The 19,018-nt window shown below is 34.2% G+C and overlaps 1 protein-coding gene across 6 annotated transcripts in view; it reads left to right on the forward strand.

Annotated features, from left to right (window-relative positions):
* The window catches only part of TENM3 (teneurin transmembrane protein 3), an 880,089-nt gene that overhangs the window by 412,114 nt on the left and 448,957 nt on the right, over window positions 1-19,018 (forward strand). For all 6 annotated transcript variants that reach the window (XM_054514645.1, XM_054514646.1, XM_054514647.1 and 3 more), the window contains exon 4: window positions 12,939-12,980. The gene's annotated coding sequence lies outside the window, so the exon portion shown is untranslated. The remainder of the gene's footprint in view (window positions 1-12,938; window positions 12,981-19,018) is intronic.

Consider the following 19,018-nt stretch of genomic DNA (forward strand, 5'->3'; position numbering starts at 1 on the left):
TCATCACACAGTCTAAGAATCAATAAACTATAAAGACTGCTCAAAATAGGATTATATACAAATTTATGATAGTGAAAATATCCCTGCATTACTTTAAAGTTGTACAAATATGGAGAGTTGTAGAGGTGTCTGGGCTTCTTCAGAAATTAAAACTTAGCTATTGATAGCAATTCCTCAAAAAAGCACAGAATTTAGTGATGAAAAAATACTAAACACTGAAGAATCAATCCCTGATTCAGAGGATTCAATTGAAAATAAGAAATTTCAACTTCACTTTGGATACTATTAAAATAACTTGATCTTACTTCTCATTCTTAGGCATTTACTTGAAGAATGCCATAGAATGTGACCTGTTTTTAAAGTAATTTATCAGTTCTGCATCACAAGTCTATATATAAGGTCTAAAATTATTTTATGTCATGGAATGAAATAATATTCAAAGTGATTGTGAAGAATTCTATGTATCTGAAGTATTTTCATGAAGCAGATCTTAAAGAGTACAGAAACTTTTTTTTATGCCTATTATAGTAGTGTATTGGTAGCATATCACATTAACATAATTATTCATAATTCACCCAGAGTATTTTCTTTCATTGCGTCTATACTTTCTGCTACAGGAAATAAGTTAATTAGGTTTCATACTACTGAATTACAAACCTATCCTGCATGTCATTTTGCTGTTCTGAGTTGAACTTTACTAGAAAATTTGTCTCTTTCTTGGAGGAAAAAAAAAATTAATCATACTGAGAATACTCAATAACTTGTTGACCAACATAACAAAGCATGAATGTTGAATCAGAGACACGTTTCATACTCTTATATTAGTAGCAGAAATCAACATAACGTCAGCTGGTAATTTTCATGGCTGAAGTCCTTTCTTTCAAATGAAATTGAAGTTGAAACATTGTTGAACTGAAGGTGAAAAAACTTTTAAGTTAGTCAAGATAAAACCATCCTATATTCTGCGTATGTGTGTGTAAATATGTTTTCATTACACTATAAAAATCTAGTATTAAACTCTATAATACATGCACTTTTGAAATTCTGCTTAGAAGATATTTTTCAATGTAACTATTTTTTTGGCAACAATGGATAAGAAGAAAAATAAATTAATGCAATTACCCAAAAACCATAAGTGTAAGACTGACAGTTCAGACAGTTCCATTTTGCTATGCTGAATTTGGTGTCTGATTTTGCAGAAATATCTTTCCAAAGCCACTCTCTGTAGAAGTTGCATAGTAAGAATACAAGAACAGAGCAAGTATGTACAGCCAATTCCATTAAATAAATCAGGTTTCTAGAGAGTAGCACCTGAGCCCTCCCTAGTTCTCGCTAAAAGTTTTGGAGGAACTTTCACAATTTGTAACATGCAAATGACATACCATGACATTTATGTCTTCTGCCTCTCAATGATGTGATTTGTAATTCATTTAGACTTCTGCATCTAATATTTATTGAATAAAATCACTTGTCATAATGGAATTAACAATTGAAAGTGGTGACATTGAAAAATAAATTAGTGTTACAAAATAAGTCTTTGGATTTCCTCATGAAAGCAAAAGCATTCCAAGGCAAATGGCATAAGAAGCCATAAGTATTCCAGATGGTAAATTATTTCCTATATGACATTCAGATTTATCTTTAAAAGATCAGCATTTTTTATACATTCATAAGATCTGCCTTGTCTTTAGCTTTTCAGTATTGAAAAATACTTTTTTCAGGGACAGAAGTCTGTTATAACCTAAGAAATATTTCTCAGATTTGTATGCTTATTATATGAGCAAAGAGTTACTGGGTTATTGATGACATTGGAGGTGGTTATTTTGCAATTTAAAATTAGAAATTCTGAATACATCAAACTATGGAAGTTTCAGGATAAAACAGAGAACTGAAAGTATAACTGAAAAGGATTAAGAATTTATTAATCTTTACTGTTTTATTAGCTTTTACTGTGTTACATCAAGGTGTATGGTTGTCTTGAAAACAACCGTTATAATTGATTCTTCTCAGTTATTTCCTGATGTTAAGCTTCTAGTTCCTAACAGAAATATTGTTTATATATAATCCTTATTGGTAAACATCATCCCATTTCTACTACACCAGTATTCAAGGTCTTCCACTCTTTCTTGTATGATCTGACAGTTATCTTCTGTATTGGAGCACCTCTGCTTATATTGTATTATCCATAAATGGCATCAGCATGCTCCTACTATTTTTCCTAGCAAGACCACTAATGAAAATATTAAATCACATAACTGAAAAATCAGGCTCTGAGAAACTCATCCATGTATGGCTTTCACCACTTTGTCAGCTATCTTGCCTTCAGACAATTCCTTACCTATCTAACCTCTATTACAATGAACTCAGTTAATGTGGCATCCTATCAGTTTACTAATGGTGATGAATGAGGGCTACTGCATTTCCTATTTCCAGGAAGAAAACAGGTATTTTGTTAAACAGAGGGGCAGGTTGGTCTTGCTTTTGATGCATGAGATACAAACACATTGGGTAGAAGAAGAGACTTCTAAAGAGTACATAAACATATCTGGGCAGGCAGTGGCTTGGAGTCTTTTTGTGTCAGAGGTCAGACTCAGGTTGTGCTCAATACGTATTAATGATTCCACTAGACCTTTTGAATTGTTATTCATGCTTTTGCAGGGTGTTATCTTGTCATGGTGACTTGCACAATTAAATTATGTTTCTCTTTAGGAAACCATTGTTTTTGTATGTCAGAACCTCTTGTAGTATTAGAACTGAAAGATTCCTATTCCAATGAATAGGAATGAAGACTCCTTTTATGTCGTTATATAGGCCTTTATCAAATGCTTCAATTATGTCTCTTTCAAGCCGATGAACTCTAGTCCATTCAACCATCTTCTTATATGGAATGACTTCAAAATCCCTCTATATTCTTCCTGTTGGGTTTTTTTGGAGTTTTTTTTTTTTTTTGCCTCTTTCCTAGATCTTATGGGGTTTGGTTTTTTTTTGGTTTTTTTTTTTTTGGTTTTTTTTTTGTTTGTTGGTAAATTGCAGTGATGTGGAATTGCCACCATGATACTGCCACACTATGCAACTGAAATAAGTAAGCTTTAATTTCTTGTTCTTTATGAGAGGAAAATAGAATATCTTTAAAAATCATTATGGTAAGGAAGGATGTGTTCAAGGCCAGGTTGGATGGTGTCCTGAGCAGCCTGATCTTGTGAGTGACATCCCTGCCCATGACAGGGGGTTGGAATTAGATTCTTTGAGATCCCTTCCAACCCAAACAATTCTATGATTATATGGAATATACTTGGGCCCTGGACAGTTAGATAAAATTTTTCTATAATACTATATAGCTGAATGAAAACTTGCCTACCAAATAAACACCAAGGAGTGCTAAAACTGAATTGTCTTCATTTTGATCCTTCAATTTTTATTCACTCTACTTTCTAGTGTCATCTGTTTCCTAAATGCAAATTTTCAGACTGCCAGTGATATGAGGCAGTATTGGTTTTCTCGGGGTTTTGTTTGGGTTTTAAATTTGGTGGAGTTGTGACATTTTCAGGACATCTCTGTTAGTCCTACATATTATTATATAGTTATGTCTAAGCAGTTAGTTCAGATGAGCAGAAAAAAATTCATTAGTATCAATGAAGAATCAAATTAATAATGAAAGATATGTAATAATGAAAGAAATGAAATCAAATGCCATGCCAGTTATGCCATGGCATAATAATTCTTTTGTCTTTTAAGATACCCCAAATGCGCATGAAAGAATCATCCAGAAATCAAGCCCTATTTCTTCAAATACCCTTCTTACCCATGTTTTTGGTAAGACTAAAATACAGAGATCAGAAAATATACTTAATTATGTATCTTTAGTTACGGAAATCTCTATATTATCTGTAGGAAGATAAAATATATATAAAATACATTATAATACATACTATAAATATATGGTATATGAGGTCTTCTGACAGCACTTGACTGTATTTACCACCATTAGTTCAGTGATGATGAAAGAGTTTAATTTAGTAGAGATTGCCTCACTGAATGTAATTTCTTTGTTGCCAATGTATTTTCTATATACCTTTTTTCTATATACCTCAGTGCACAGACACCTGTATTGGGTTGCTAATGCTGAATGTACACATAACAAGAAATCTCATCTAAAAATCCTTTGAAACATAGTTGTTTTCCCACATTCCAGCTGAACATGCTCATTCTTACCTGTATTAATTAAATCTGTATTGAAAAAGATTAATCAGACTTTGCTTTGTTTTATAGGAAACATGAATTTTTTAAACCATTTCAGACCAATAAAAAGGCACAAGTTAGATATAGTCCGTGAGAATTTTTTCAGAATAGATGAAATTTTGCACTGAAACAAACACTATATTTTTTGCATTCTTTTCTATTGGTATTTTACTTATAATAATGTGATTTGCCCTAGAGATGTACACAAGGTATATGCCATTAGGAGAATAGGAATTCTGGCAGTAAAAATCATAATTCATAAGCAGAAGCATTAGTACTTTTGTGTAAACAATGAAAGTTGGTCTTCATTGTTCCTGTCACCGCAAACTGCAGGAGGAAGGTGAAGACTCCAGCCTGCCTAATGTGGCAGTGAATGTTGATTTTTTGCACTTAATGTTGTTTTCTGATTAATCACACATGTGCATAACGTGCTGTCAGTTTGCTCTAATTATTGTAGATCATCTTCATGATCTGCCACTTGCAATCTAATATATTATGATAGTTGAAGTAATATGTTCTGGTTATAATTGGTTGCCCACTATTGATATGGGTAATAGATCTCTCCTGTGAAATACAAACAGTAACTAGATGCACAGCATGCAGGTGAGTTAAGTACCTACACTACCTAGGAATCAGCAGGTATTCTTCATGACTTAGTCTCCAGACATATTTTTTCTGGAAGCTCAGCATATCTCTAATTGCAATTATATTTTGTGTCCATCTTGTCTCAGATCTTAGAAAAGGGGTTTCTGTGTATAAATATTTAAGTATGAAAGTAAAAGGCAATATCAAGCACTTTTCTGCAGACTTATAGAAATATAACTGGCATGGATCTCTTCACAGAATTCCAATTTATAGTAGTAGAGTTGGTCTCAAGGATAAAGAAAAGAAGGATAAAGAGGAAAATCAAATTTTTAACCTGGAAACTGTGAGCTACATTTTGACGTCGCAGGTCTTCATATTGCATATTTAGTTCAGTGTTAATATTTTAGTTCATCAATAGCATTAATAAATCAGTAAATTGGCTGAATTCTGAAAGGATTATATCTCTCACACAATTAATTGTTTTTTGTGTTCTCCACGTGAACACAGAAACACCATAGTTAAGTGCACAGTTGGTGTAATATTGACTTTTTTTTTTTATATTTAGTCACTAAGTGTCCAAGGTTGACAAAAGCAGTTATATTCCACCGTTTTCTATCAGTAACCGTATTTGCCTAGAGGATTAGTTTCCTCCAAAGCACTTATTGGATTTAAAGGCCTACCCTCTTTTACAGATTTTATTCAAAACTTCCAAAATAATCTGGAGACAATATTTACATCCTTGCAAAGTACTATTAGAAAGTTTGATTTTAAAAATGTATGCTTGAGGCATATGTTTGTGGTTCAGCATAAGCTTTTTAAATATCTCACTTGGTTTCTTTCAGTAAATCCAGTTATAGGTGTTGAAGAGCAGACCGTCAAAACCTTTAAAGGCTTAGCCCTCTTTGCTCATCCTCACTGATTTACACCTTCCTAAAAAGACTTTAAAAATAAAAAGAGATGCAAAGAACATTGCATCCAAAACCACACACAGGTTTAGCTTAGGGTGGTTAGCTTTAGGTTTAGTGAAAAAGGTCTCCTTTGACTTTGTGTATTTCAAAACTAACTTAGCCTTGGATATTACTTTTGTGACATCCATTGCAAGAAATCTTTGAAAAGATAAATTTCATTCTACTGTATTCTATTCATTTTTATTTATTTGAGCTTTTTAAGTTACTTCTAAAATATATGACAGCAGTTCTTACTGAATTTTCTGTTCTAATTACAACTTACCTAGTACTAACCTGATCACCTACCAGACAGTGATTATATTTCTGCACAACTTGCAAAGTTGGTAGAAATACATGATACAATCCTAATTAAATTATTTGAAAGAAATTTGTTGTTCATTACAATTTATAAATTCAGTAGAAATAATTAAGTAGCTATCACACATATAATACATAGATAAAGGATAATAGAAAAATAATGCCACTTGTGAATCTGAAATGGAAGAAGAGAGTTTGACATTTTGAAATAGCACTTAAGAGTCTGAATTAATTACGGTGTGTTAATATGTCTGGTTTAAATACAGGAACTGGTGAAATCAATGTACTGCTTTGAGTAATGCTGGAAGCTGGATTGAGGGGACAGAAAACAGTTCATGTTGAATACTTGGGCTAGGATCAGCACTGGGGTCTAACAGCATGGGTCCCGGTATTCCAAAACATAATTTTCTGCTTCTTGTTGTCTCTTCTTAATAGCACTACTTTTGCTGGGCCAGAATTTAATCTCAAAATTTATTGAAAAAGTAATTATTTCATTAATCGGTGATGAATGGAGTTCCTTTAAAAGCCAGGCCCCATTTCATTGACAATTATTTGTGATTTTAGACATTTTAAAGTACTAAAATTCTCTGACAACTGGCTTTCAAATATATTCTCTCAAAACTGCCAAAATTTATTCTGCTAAACATTCAGTGGTAATCTATGGTCATATATGCTCATCATATCCTTCATTCTATGCACATTGGCTGTTCTCAGCTTCATGTGAATATTCATTATGAGCTTTAGAAACACAATCATGGGAAAGGCAGAAAATATATTTTTGCATTTAATAATTATAATTATGAAACTTTAAGTATAGTAAATGTAAAGATGCAGTCTTTATATTCCTCAGCATTGCCTTCTCATTGCAGTCCTCTTTTTGCTTTTCAAGAATATATATTGACTTTTGCATGCACAACCTTGCCAGAATTGGCATCAGCAGCAAAAATATTTGTACTCTATGTAAACACAAAAAACATTCTTCTGTTTAAGAAATAAATTCATGTAGAAAAACTGAGGGACAATTTTGGTTTATACTTATTCAGAGCTTTGTTGAAAAGCTAATAAAAGTGTATAAATTATTGTAGTCCTGTTCACAGTAATTTAAGCAATCAAATATCCTTTGTGCTCTTAAATTCTTTTGCATGTATCCTCTTTTTTTCATGCTTTACTCTTTATTTTCTATTTTTAAAAATCCAATATATATTTAATATCAAAAGCGTAGTCTGTTTTCCTCTTTGGTTTGGATAATGGGCTTTGTGTGGGATAATGTGAAAAATTTGCATGGTATGGGTGAACGTATAATTGAAGAAAGAGGTCTTATGTTCAAAGGAGCCAGTATTGTAGCATGACCTTCATACTTACAAACAGTTTCAGCTGTGCCAGGTTTGATATGAAGACGGATGGACAGTGCTCTAATTATTACACATATTTTTAACATATGTTTTTCATTATATCACAGAGAGACCTGTTCTTTAATGATGCTTCTTCTTGTGTTACTTTTCCTGTGATACCAATTATTTAAAGCATGTATGACAGGTAGCTGGCATCTTCATAGCATCTCAGCAGGTTTTACCAGTAGCACTGTGAACATGAAAATAATATGTTAAGAATCTGTTCTGTGGAAAAGGGTATCATAGACATTGAAAAAGCACTAAACAAACTTTAAGGAAAAAACCCAGCAGTCATTCAGGAGTGAAGTACATAGTTTCTAAGTAATTACATGTTGAGGTTAAAATGTTGCATATTCCAAGGCTCTCTTTCAAAACTGTTCAAATTTAGTGTCATGAGCTCTAGTGAATGCACATCACTGTTAATAATCAAATTAATTAACAGCATGTTGAAGTTCCATAGAGATCATATAGATATACTTCTGTTGCAATTAAATAAAAAATGTGGTTTTGTGTAGAGGGTGGTAAATCATAATTACTAATATACTGTTCTGTTATTGGGTTTTACTGTGACAAGATTATAAAAAAATATGTGGCTACAGAGTGTTTGATTTTTTTAACACAAATGTCAGTGTAAGAATTTTGTACAGAACAATCCTTTGTGTTGTTATATATAATTGAAGACATATAAAACTAGATTTATATGAATATAGACACAAATATCTAGTTATACATAACTGTAGTATTTTATACATATTTTTCCATTTATGTTTGTTCTATAAACTATATGTATGATTAAAGTCCTATATATCCATGGATGGATGGATGGATGGATGGATATCAGAGTCCCAGACTAGGTATGGTTGGAAGAAGCTGCAGTGAGCCATCTGGTTCCTGTTTAAGCAGAGTCATCCTAGAGCACCTTGCACAGAACTATATTTTTTAGTTTTGGGTGTATTTTTTTGTAATTTCTACATGAATTTTACCTGGGTGGATTTTCCTAGATGTCAGGTTATCACTCAGCCTTTCAGTTTTAGACAGTCCTCTACATCAGAGCTAGTCCTTTACATCAGATCTTCTTTTACCACTGTGGTCCCTGGTTCCTGGCACTGCTGGGATTATGGCAACAGATTATTGCTTACCACAACAGGTTGTAAGGGCCATCCATTCATACTGCATGAGGCTGGTTCTGGAACCTGGTATTATTTATTCTCCACAGAACTGCAAATTTTGGCTGTTTATATTAGTTTGTTACTAAGAACTTTGAATCTATTTGCCAGTGATTCAACTCAATAAATTAGGAACTAAAAATGCTCTGCATTATCTTTGGCTCAGGACTTTTCCCAGGTGCATCTAGGAACATGGCTTAAATACAACTTAGAAAAGAGGACTAGTCACAGAAGTAGCCAGGGTGCTTCTTTGGTTTAGGTGCTTAGTGTCTAGCCCTATCTATTCTGTTCTGTATAACTTGTTCTATGTGGAGGACCCCATTTTGTGAGAAGGTTCTTACCTGCTTAGTTTCTGTGCCATAAATGAGTTAGATAGCATTATGTAGAGTTGATGTTGTTATCTAACTAATCCAACTCCTCAATTTACAAAAACTTGAGACATTGTTGCTTTGGGTTTTTAAGTCTTATCAACAAAAGCAGAGAAAGCATGTTTATATGGGAAAAGCTCACTACCTGTTGTCACCATCGTATACATAAACAAGAGCAAAACAGAATGAAGTTGCAGTTCAGTGTCTTGAAACTGGAAACTATTTTTCTGATGTGCTAGGTATTCTTCCCCAGTTCAAAACAATATATCTTTCTCTTAGATGTTAGCATAGCAATATAATCACTCAAGTTCCAAGCTGGTGGATCTTTAAAGTTGATAGTCAAACAGATAGGGTGTGCTGGATCATTTCAGTGTTTTATCTGACAGGCAGCAGTAAAGTTTTATAAGCTTTTTTGAGTCATTTTTTTTTTACATTAGATAGAATTGATGTTTTCCATCTCTTCTATTTTCCATTTTTCCCTGGGATGAAAGGTTCCATCTGAGAATGTGTAATAAATATTCCACTGATGAGTGGTAAGCAAGAATCACTGTCTGGTTGTCTGCTAGAAGCCAATGCCATTACCTAACTCCATGTGTTCTATATGTACTGAGACCTACTGCCTTCTGGAAAGGCATCTGAGGGGAGGCAACCATATTGATGCCCTGTTCCCTGAACCAGAGTCATTGTATATTATTTTCTGTTGTCTTCTTCCAGAACCTAGTTAGGAACAATTGGATGCAACTTAATTGGATGCAATTTAATCTTGTTGAAGATTGGCTGTTTACAGATTTTGATAAAAAAAACTCCGTTTTCTTTCATCAGTACCTTCCACAGTGCTGGGAGACTTTTCCCAGGTGTGTTGTGAGAGCTCAGATTGCATGAACTGAGCTCCTATAGATAAACTGCCAAAGAGTGCATTTCCTTTTAAAACCACCACACTGCTTATTTGGACTGAATCAGGTGAACTGATGAATTCCACATCTGAGCACCTTAGAGCTGATCAGGGATGAGCCTGTGATGCTATTTGTTGCATTTTGGCTGCTATTTTCAGTTTTTCTTCCTGTGTTTCTGAAGGCAGCACTCTTTGATCACACTCCAGTAAATGAAGATCAGAGCATCAAAGGGAGTTAAACATGTTGGCAGTGAGTGTCACCAAGCTTGACTTTCAAGTGTGCAATGCTAAGAATATATTCAGAAATGCTCATTAAGTGAATCAGGACAGGTTAAGCACCTAAGAAATGGAATCATGAAGGGAAGAATTTTGAACACAAGATCATCTAAATCTAGAAAAAGGAAATATTCAAGAGAGCAGAGAAAGTTTTCTACATTTTCTTAATAAAATACTTTTATTGACAGTTGTAAAGCCATAGCTTAGAACTTCTTCCTGCAAGTGATAACATAAATAGAAAACACAAGGATGAGTATTTCAGGTTTGCCTTCAAGCTCTTTTTGTCTGGGGTTCAAGTGCAGGCTTTGTTAAGGTCTATGGTGCAAGTACTCTGATGATACAGATGCTTAGACACAGTTGTAAAGTTTTTTTGTATTTGTGTAGTAGTGTAGTTTTGTAGTTGTGTAGTTGAGTTTGTATACAACTCAGAGTTTCTCATGTAGTGTGACTCAATGATGTGGTAACTGTTCACCATGAATTAGAGCATTTTTAGTATAGAGTCTTTAGATTTTCAATACCTTGCCCTTACATTGCTACAATTATATTTTTAGTATTTATCTTCTTTTACATTTATATTGTCCGTACAGTCAAGCTGTGTATTCATTTGTATGTATATCTGCACATATATTTGAAAAAAATATATTTACAGTCCAGGATTTAAACTTAGGGAGATATATGTTGTGCCTCAATAACATGTGGGAGAGTTTTCACTGACTTTTATTACCCAGTTTTGTAATTACAGATACCATAGGAAATGCTTTTCATGGTTCAGATAGAACTTGGATGCACAGATCCAATACCCACCCACTTTTCAGGCTATAGAGCAAATCAGCCTTACAATCCAATGTAGTATTTATCCTGTTTTCCAGAAGTTAAAAATAGTATGCTTATCCTCTTAATCTCGCCTGTCAGAAGTTTGGAGACAATATTTAGAATTGCTTTCCTTCTTGTTCTGGATTAATCTGGGTAGGCAGCCAAGCTCCATGCAGCTACTCAGTGTCCCCAGGTGAGACAGGAAGTGGAATCAGAAGGTTAAAATTGAGACATCTCATGCGATAGAGACAGTTTAATAGGTAAAGCAGGAACTCTGAGCACAAACAAAGCCAAGTAAGGGATTCATGCATTACTTCTCATCAGCAAATAGATGTTTAGCCATTTGCAAGAAATCCAGGCTGCATCATGCATAACAGTTATCTGGGAAGAGAGTACCATAACTCTGATCTGTGCTTTCCTCCTTCTCCTTCCCCAGCTTTTTTGGCTGAGCACAAACTCATATGGTGTGGAATATCCCTTTGGTCAGCTGTCATCTTCCAAATCCTTGTGTACTGCCAGCTGGCTCGCTGCTAGCTACTATGAAGAAAATTATTTCTGGAAGAGAAAACTCTTCCAGACAAATCAAGTACACTACCATTATTTGGATTGTATTGATACCACTCCTTCTATTTCCTGGGTCAGTCAGTTAAACTCATACCTGTAAACAGAAATAAATCCCAGAAAATACTCAGCTTTTACACTTGACCTATTATGCTTGAAATAAAAAAAATATAGGTGAAATACACCTTCATACCAGATTTTCAAAATGCTGACAGCACAATGAAATTATAACATTTTGTCATGGGGGAAAAGTATTTACACAAATATAGGAAGTGTGCATTTTTTTACATTTGAAAACCATCATCATAACTTATTATCACTTGCATAATCACAGCTTCATTAAAGGCTCAGGGAAAAATTGTGTAGTCTGTTTTGATTCTTGTTTGAAGAGGAGTTCTAGAAACAAAAAATTGTGGCTGTTCATTTCAAGATATACTGTACCTTTTTCTCCTTCCCTTTTTGGCAGATGTTACAATGTGAACTTTATTGGAATGTGAAAAAGATAAGACTGAAACAAGATTTTCAGATTCTTTTGTTAGTGGCAAGAGCTTTATTCCATGTCTTCATTTAATTTACAAAAGCTCCATCTTTATATGTGAAATACTTCCAACTTCCTGATTATTAAAATCAAAAATCATTTCATAGTTTACTCCAGAACACTGTAAGCTTGCAATGCTCATGAAAAATACTGTCTGAAAATAGCTCTTTGTATATATTCTAAGTGCCATTATGTTGTTTTCTTTAAAAAATAATCATTATCTTTTCCATATGTTTTATGTTTATTACTGTTAAATACGTTGGCTATGCAAAGCTATAGCAGTGGGATTTATAGTCCATTTACTGTTTCATACATCAAAAAAATTGCAATTGAAAATTCATGTCAGCTGTGCTAAAGTTAGGTAGACCTTTCTCTTAATTTTCTGAATACATGATCTGTTTTCCACAGTGGCAGAAAGTAAAGAACATTTTCATGGTGTGACCTGAAGGAATCATATGTGAAAGTAAATGAGGTATAATGAACATGGATCTCCAAAATGCCATTTTTACATTTAGTATTCAACATGCAATCAACACTTCCATATGGTTCAGAGAAATAAAATTGCATTTTACAAGTGTAGTAACATGTCAGTCCAGCAGTAGCTATAATAAATATTTTATTACAGATAATCTGCATCTCATTTAGACTTTAGGAAAGACACACAGTGTATGACCATACCATAGATCACAATGCAAAGAGGAAAATAATAATGAAGAAGAAAAAAATATCATCTATCATATATTGTCTTGATTTTTTAATCTACTGAGGTACTCTGTAATGATCATTAACCAATCACAAAATAAAAATATTTGACCAAGATCTTCATAATCTGTTCTCATTGCAGATTCTTGGCTCGTTAGAGATCCACTCCCATGGAAAGCTGAAGGTAAGATCTAGCCTCAAGCTCTGGTGGGACTTATGTATTGCATTTGTGTTTTTAAAATGGCACACCATTGTCTAACTGATGGAAGTGCATGCACTTTTCTACTGGCTTGTCTATTATCAATAGTTTATGCTGCTGTATCTAATTTATTGTTGCTGCAATGACAGTGTACACCAAAACTAGTAGCAGGGAGAAATTGACAGAGCACAAACTTTAGGAGATATAATTGCCTTGTTCACGAAGGAATATCCAGAATGATAAACTCTGTCTTGTTACCAGACTCAACAAGGATAGAACATAATTGAATAAATTATAAAATTCTCAAAATTACTTATTGAATCTCTTGTGAACATTCTCAAGTTTCTGCAAGAAACTACCGTTGCCTGTGTGTGCCATATTGTGATGCTTTTTGATGATACTTCTCTTTAGGTTAATAATTTGAAAATATAATTTTTAGCCATGATCTCAACTCAGCTGAAAGTACATAAGGTCCCAGAACTCTGAAATGGTGTCCACTCAAAAATTTTTGAATTTGGCAGCAATCTGGCTGTGAGCAAACCTTAATCTGTCTGATCAGCATGTACCTAGCAACTGCACTGTATTGAGCAAGTACACAGAGTTTGGGTTTTCTTCCTTTGGTTTTAGCTCAGTGATTTTTCTCAATGGTAACCAAAGTCAAGTAATTTATACCTTGTGAACCTCACAAAAAGGGTTCATTTCCAACCATATTCTGCATCTTGTGACGCCAAATGGAGTGTGTGTTCTTCTATATGACTACAAAAGATTTTAGAACAGCGATCAGAAACTTGTTCTGCTCATTAATGTTTTTACAGTAGCTGCCTTAAAAGAGCTACAGTTTCCTAGAGCAAGTCATTCAGAATTCAACTACGCTCTTCAAGTTTAATAGGTTGAGCTCTTTGAGTTCTTCTACCTCCTCCTGATTGATGGTTTGTTTCTTCTTTTAATACAAAATTCAGTAAAATTTCCCACAGTGAAAAGGGTCTTTTAATTATAAAACATCAGCATGTGGGAATGATTCAATTTACACATCAGAAAAGCTCAGTTACTTGACCATAATTTATTTTTTGTGCTGATCATTTACAGACCACAGATTCTTCTTCGTCTGGCCCCCTCCTCTTCTCACTTTCATTCTATGTAAAAGAATAAAAATCTCAATACCCTGTAAAAGGCTTTAGATATTGTATCACTTAGTCATCAGAACTAAAGGCTTCATTATCAGACTTTTTTCTACCAGCTTTTATCCCTTTCTCATTTCCTAGTTATGTTGTCATATTTAATTTAAGTGTGTTCTGTAATTGCTGAGTAATACAGTTTTTTATTGTATCTGACAAAAAGATGGCATAGGTAAGGAGGGGTGTGGTATCTCACTCATGAAACTGTGAGATAAGAGGTATTGCCAAGAAAAGATATTTGCAGTTCTAATTTTGCATATTAAACAACCGTCTGGCTCTTTTTTTCTGGGTTTTTTTTTTTTCTGTTTGGTTGGTTGGTTTTTTTACATATTAACTAATTGAAATCAAGGTCTGGAAGTGATGGAGAATTTTCACGTTTCCAGGTACTTCCTCAATGCTGTATTAGTCATCCTTATTGTTTTATTGTCAGAATGTAGTTTAGGACTTGCACTGGTAGGTAAAACAGCTTTTACTAACAAAGCTTTGTAGGTTCTAAATGTGATTTTCCTAGCAAAATCAGTAAAGTTAATCTTACTTTGTGCTTATTATGGCCATAAGAGAAATAAGCACTAAAAAGGCCCAGAGTACCATTTATACAAATATTTTTAAATCTACTTACAGATATGTTCTTAAATTTGTTTTGGTTTGAACCGAATGTGGTTTGTGACCACGTATTATTAGATTAGATCATGCTCATTTCAGAATGAAAAGCATATGCAGAGAAATGCAGGTATGCACCTTTTGTTTTAGGTTGTATATATAATTCTGGTTCAGCTGAATGCTTAAGAGTATTTGTTGGTTGGCTATTTGTTACTGTAGACATATGATCTACACTACTGAAATACATTGCTTTAATTGTTTGTTTTTTTAGCATTTAATTTAATCTGTTTAATCATCACTTTGGAAGGGATGTATAAATTGTACTCTAATAAAATATGTGAAACTTGGGAGAATTAGAATTTCTAATTCTTTTCAGATAGTTGAAGGTGCTTCTCCTTTACTCTGGAATAAGTACTTAACACAAATTTGTGTTGGTTATTTTAGTTTATGTAATGTTCCTATGAGAGAGAAACTAAAAGACTATTTTCATAATATCTGTACCTGCTGTGTCTGGAATTTCTTTATGTAGAAGCACAAATGTATCCCTGGACTAGACCTGAAAGCCAAAACTAGCATGCTTTTGTAAAATGGACCAATGTAAGAGGTTCTCTTCCATTGTCCATTTGGCCATTATAGGTTAAAGGAATCCAGTTTGATTTTAAAAATTTAAATATGCCCTACTGCAGCTTTCTCTAATTGACCTGTAACTTACTGTATCCTGCTCAGTAAAGGGAATAATCTTTACCATATGAGGACAGCAATATAGGCATGCATCTTAACATTAAGTAAACTCATTTTTATTCCCAGAAGATAATTTTAATATTTTTTATGATCATCAAGGAAGTACCAGCCCATTGTATCTTCCATCTGACTGGCATACCCTACTGAATGAATGCTCACATACAAGATCTCACAAATACTTATATGGAAGATGGATTACAGAGCTTACACAGAGCTAGCATCAGACATATACAGTTATGCTGTGATTTAGTTCATTCTTTTTTGTTGTTGTTGTTTGTTTGAATACAATTGAACTAATTTCTTCCTCTTCATCAGTACATCTGAAGCTAGGAATAGGTAATGGCTTCAAATGATTTCCAAGGCTGGTACACTATTGAAACATTGTGTGTCCTGAATGATGTGACCAACCCCTGAGTACTCGTGCTGCTGATGCAGCAGCTGTCCTGTGATGATGCACCTGGTTCTTCTTGGGCTTCTTTGGTACTCCCCATAATAACATCCAGCCCTGTTTCATTGGCCAAGTAGGCCCTGTAGCATTAGTCCCAGTAAGTCTGTGTTTCTGATGTTATCAGCAGTTCCCAATAGTGTAACTCCTCAGCAGAAACCTCAACTATAGGGATTAAAAAAAAGTCCTGCAATTTTTAATATGTTTAAATCCCTGTTCTTCCAGACCATTCTTATGAGCATTTAGTACAGTAAATAGTAACCTAAAATCAATAACTCTGTACAAAACGTTACTTTCAACTAAAGTCTTTGTTCACAGTTTTTATCTTTACTTTTTTTGTGATCATTTATCTTCAACTTCTCTTTGACTTAAATGCTAGCATTTTGTATTAATTGTATTCAGGACAGTCAAATGGTGTTGTATCTTGTGTTAAAGGTTGCATTTTTAGTAGAGATTTCGATATTTGATAGATGTTCTAATGATAAAGTTATATGGCAGAAGTTATTATTGGCACAGCCTTTCTTTCTTTATTTTCCTTTCATGACAATGTGCATGAGTGTTGAGTGTCTGTTAAGATTGAAACGTTCTCACCCCAATACCAAGAGCTTATGGTTTCCACTGGGTTGTATAAATTTTTGGACATCCATGGAATTATTCCTTTAGTAGGTAAGGATTACAGTGACTTACTCTCTCCTGTTGCAACTTCACTCTGTCTGTGCACTAAATATTACAGCATCACTAATCCTTGCATTGTTGATAAGAGAACCAGAGGTGAATTCCCAGCTGATAGTAGGCCCATCTCCCTGGTGGTACTTATTATTTTGTTTTGTGGTTTGCTTTGGGTTTTTTTCCTACAGTTAACTATCTCTGTGATTACTGTTTAAATGTAGGTATGATTCCTGCACATTGCTATCAAGTTTTTGCCAGACTACCTATATTTATCAGCTGTAGAGAGGCATGGCCGGGGAAATAATTTTTCTCAAGTTGTCCTCAAAAAAAAATCAAACAAACAGGTATCATATTCAGTCTCTTTAACTGTCATCTTCTCACAGCAATCAGTCAGTCCTCATGTCACTGGATGGATGTTGTTATATTTTTACACATTTATATCATCTTTGCACAAAACTGAACTGTTTGGCATAGTAGTTGCAAATTATTTGTGAGAAATTATTTGTCAAATGAGTGAGAAATTATTTGTCAAATAAAATAAAAGTCTTCTCCATGTTGAAGAAGAGTTTGGAATCTCTGCCATCAAAGCTGAGGTCCCCCTCTGAAGGCCTGAGATGCAAATCAAGTTCAGCCTGGGAGTCTCACAGGCCTGAATTCCTGGACATAATTGTCTTTCTGAACACACTACTTCTCATTTTTGCCATTCAAAATCCAAGATGGGATTAGTGATGGTGCTAGTTTCTATCTTTATAAAAGTATTTCCTTGAAAGTGGAAAAACTTCTATATCCTCAGATTCTGAGCTGTAGGAGGAAGGATCATGATTTAGCCTAGTGCTTTGTGTAAATACTTTAGGAAACGTGGATTGGAGCCAGGATTCTTCTCTCCTGGTCAGATTTCACCATGTCAAGGGAAATTTTTCTAACATTCTTAGTCATGGGGAATTTGGTGTACCTCCAGTGTACAGCTCCTGTTGAAAACCTTTCCTTGAGATGTATTAATTTATTCATTCAATCTCTCAAGCCAGAGAAGATATTAAAGCTATTAAATTTTAATCTGTTATCATCACAATCAATATCATATTTTTAATCAGAAGTGGCCAGAGATGTTTGATCAGTAACAGGCTTAATTTTTTCAGATTATTAAACAGTTCCTGAGCATGTCTAGCTTAACCTGTTTAACAGCAGAATAAAGTGAAGAGATGCCTCCTTTGTAAAACTCAGATGGAAACCAGCTGCTAAAATGCATTTTGCCATAAAATCAAGATCCTGAACCTCTTGGGATTGGAGCAGAAAGTGAGTACTAGCCCTTACTCTTGAGCCTCAGCACAACCTGCTGGCATAGCCACAAGCAAGAGACAGTAGCTGCAGAGATAGTGCTGTTTCACCAGGACAGGGATGCCCCAATGCGTACACGCCATCAAGTGACTCACTATGAAATATTCTGGGAACTATATCCACTGCAGATGTGGTGCTTAAGGACATAAGGACATGGGTTAGTGGTGGGCTTGGCAGAGCTAGGTTAACAGCTGGACTTGATGGTCTTAAAGGTCTTTTTCAGCCTAAATGATACTGTAATTCTCTTTTTTTTTTTTTTTTTTTCTTCTTAAAACATGAAAACTTGCTTTTTTCCTGAGGAACCATTTCTGTCTTTATTGGTAGGATTCTCCTTTGATGCATTAGCAGAGATAACAGGCAAAGGGAACTCTGAAGGTTCCTTTCCAGAGTACAGAGCAGTGGGGAAAAGCACTGTGCCTAGGGAAGTGCTGCATCAGCACAATCCAGGATTTTCAGTACTGCCTTTTAGGACCTTTTACTGTTTGGCAAAACTTGATTTTAATTCAATGGCTTGTTGGCTTTAATAGAGATGTCATTCAGTCCAGGATCAGAGAATAAATATCCCAGGTGCAAAAATCTAGAAAAAGAAAATACTGTCATTGCCCTTCTGTAAAAAAATTATACTAACTGGACAGTAGAATAGTAATGTTTACTTTCTATGTATAAAATTCTGCATTTTTTTTCAGGAAAAATGTTTACAGTTGAATAGAACTTGGAGTTTGTCATATATTATGAATGCAGTTGAACTAATTAGGGCATGGGTGTTTTGTATAGTGTACTAGATAAAAAAGAGCAATTCTTTTCAAGCCAATGAACTATTGTTTCAAAAAAGCATTTCGTTATTTTCCTTCAAGAGACTAAAATCTTTCTTGTGGTTTGTTATGGCTCTTTGAGCAACTTTTAAGGCTAATTTATGATAGATTCTGTACTGTGATTTTTTTGTATTTAGTCTATTGAAACCATCTAACTTGAATAGCCCAAGGGAGCTAAGTCAGGAAGCATAGAAATCAAGAAAACCTGGAATGGTACTTTAAGCTGAACCAGAAGCTAGTAGAATT

The sequence above is a fragment of the Molothrus ater genome, chromosome 4, assembly GCF_012460135.2.
Source record: "Molothrus ater isolate BHLD 08-10-18 breed brown headed cowbird chromosome 4, BPBGC_Mater_1.1, whole genome shotgun sequence".
Taxonomy (NCBI): domain Eukaryota; kingdom Metazoa; phylum Chordata; class Aves; order Passeriformes; family Icteridae; genus Molothrus; species Molothrus ater.